The sequence below is a fragment of the Chrysochloris asiatica genome, unplaced genomic scaffold, assembly GCF_000296735.1.
Source record: "Chrysochloris asiatica unplaced genomic scaffold, ChrAsi1.0 scaffold00026, whole genome shotgun sequence".
Classification (NCBI taxonomy): Eukaryota; Metazoa; Chordata; class Mammalia; order Afrosoricida; family Chrysochloridae; genus Chrysochloris; species Chrysochloris asiatica.
In genome coordinates, this window is record NW_006408544.1 from 738,714 (window position 1) to 741,280 (window position 2,567).

At 43.6% G+C, this 2,567-nt stretch overlaps 1 pseudogene; it reads right to left on the minus strand.

Moving 5' to 3' along the window:
• Window positions 1–861: 861 nt before the first annotated feature.
• On the minus strand, window positions 862–2,185 carry LOC102823659 (annotated as a pseudogene).
• Window positions 2,186–2,567: the final 382 nt, after the last annotated feature.

A 2,567-nucleotide genomic window follows, 5' to 3' on the forward strand; every position in this document is an offset into this window, starting at 1 on the left:
GATTGACAGTTTTGCTCGATAGATGATTGTTGGTTGGCAGTTTTTTTTTCTTTTAGGGTTTTATATATGTCTCCCCATTGCCTTCTTGCCTGCATAGTTTCTGCTGAGAAGTCAGCTTAATCTGATTTGCTTGCCTTTATAAGTAATACTTCTCTTCTCCTGGCTGCTTTTCGGATTCTCTCCTTGTCTTTGATTTTGGAGAGCTTGATTATGATGTCTTGGTGATTTCCTTTTGGGGTCTATACTTCCTGGGGTAGGAACGTTCAGCTTCTTGAATGTTTATCTTCTCAGCCTTCAAGATATTAGGGAAATTTTCTTCCAGAAGCTCTTCAACTATCTCCTCTGTGGACTTCTGTATTTCTTCCTGTTCTGGAATGCAAATAATTCTTAAGTTATTCCTTGTCATGTTTTTCAGCATGAATCTCTGCACATTTTTTTAATCCTTCTTTTCTGCTTGCTTTTTTATCTTAGCAGTATTGAGAGATTTGTATTCCAGCTTGCTGGTTCTGGATTCCATCTTTTTAATTCTACTTCTTTGCCCTTTCAGTGTACTGTCCATTTCTGATATTTTATTATTAATCATCTGGACCTCTTTTTTTCAGGTTTTGAATTGTTTCCATTGCTATATCTATCTTTTTTTTTAAGTTTTCGAACAAACTTTATTGGGGTAAGGGCTGCACAGTGACACAGATGAATGCTGCCCACCAGGTGTCCTACACACCACACCCAAAAAGGTATGAAGAATGGTTCACTAATAAAAACAACTAGAATAAGGATCTTCTGAACAGCATCCCCACCCACCCGTTTCCTCTGAGGGGCTGCAAAAACTCCCAACCACATCTTGGAGGATTTGTACTTCACTCAGAGATAGAGCCCCTCAGGAGTGCCTTCTTGTTTTTTTATAAAGAACGTTTCCTTTTAACTTTTTGAAGTCCTCATTTGTGACTTTCATTCTATGTTCTCTCAAGGTCATGAGCCCAGCTTCCGTACAGATCGCCTTGATGTCGGCCCCCAAGAGGTGGTTTTTAGCCATGACCAAGTCGTCCAAGGTCCCATCATCAGCCAACGTCATCCTGCTTGTGTGGATCTGAAAGATGTGCTTCTTGGTCTTCTCATGAGGCAGGGGGAATTCGATCTTCCTTTCAATGCAGCCTGGTCTGATGAGGGCAGGATCTAGGGTTTCTATTTGGTTTGTGGCCATGATAACTTTAACATCTCCCCTTGAGTCAAAGCCATTGAGCTGGTTCAGCAGTTCCAACATCGTTCGCTGGATTTCTCTCTCCCCACTGGAGTTCGAGTCATATCTTTTTGTGCTGATGGCATCGATCTCATCTATAAACACGATGGAAGATGTGTTTTCCTCCCTAACTCGAAACAGCTCCCGCACGAGTTTGGGCCCATCTCCCAGGTACGTCTGAATCAGTTCAGAGCCAACCACTAGCAAGAAAGTGGCCGAGGTTTGGTTTGCTATGGCTATGGCTAATAATGTTTTACCTGTGCCAGGTGGGCCATAGAGAATGACCCCCTTCGGGGGCTTTATCCGCATCTCTTCATAATACTCAGGATGAGTAAGAGGAAGCTCCACAGATTCCTTAATTTCCTGAATCTGGTTGTCCAGTCCCCCAAAGTCAGCATAGGTCTCCTGGGGGGCCTTTCCCACCTTCATCGCTGTGACTAGGGGATCGGTGTCATCCATCAGCACCCCAATCACTGCATGCACCTTGTGGTTAAGCAGGACTGAGCAGCCCGTCTCCAGCAGATCCTTGTCCACAAAGGACAGAATGCTGACGTAGTGCTCAGAACCCACTGATGTAGACAGGATGGCATGGTTGTCATCAATGATCTCCTCCAAAGTCCCTACCGACATCGGGCTCCCCCTCAGATCATCCACCTTTGACCTTTCATCCTCTTGCTTTTCTTCTAGTGGCTTCATCTGTTCCTGATTTCTAATGAATTCTTCCTCGATGAGAAGATAGTCTTTAATCCTCTCAAGCTTCAGTAATTTTAACCTGCACTGAGTGTGAGGTGTCACCAGGGGGAGTTTGTTGGCAGTGTCTGGTCCCTTTGTTTTCCTCTTCTTTTTCCCCACTCGAGTTGGGACAGGAGGCTCATATTTCTTTTTCTTGTCCTTGTCATCCTTCTTGCCACCTCCAGGACCATGACCACCACTCTGACTTTGACCCATCTTGCCTCAGCTGCCTCAGTCCTAAATCTAACTTATTTGATTGCTCCTGTAGCACTTTACTGACTTCTTCCTTATTTTCCTCCACTCCTCTGTGAAACATTTGAATTTGTCTCGGTATCATTCTTCTGAATTCCTTCTCAGGCAAATCTAAAGCCTGCTCTTCTTCTTGTGGAAAGCCTATGTCTACCTCAAACTCATTTGTCTCAGTTACTCTTTTCTGGTATTGGATATGTGCTGAGATATTGTGTTGCTTTTTCTTAGACATTTTCAGTAGTTAGGTGCATTTTCAATGATCAAATGAATGTATGTTGCTGTGTTGTTACGTTTACTGAGTGTCTCTTGGTGGATGTGATCTGGAGATAGACTTCCCTTTTCAGGTGTA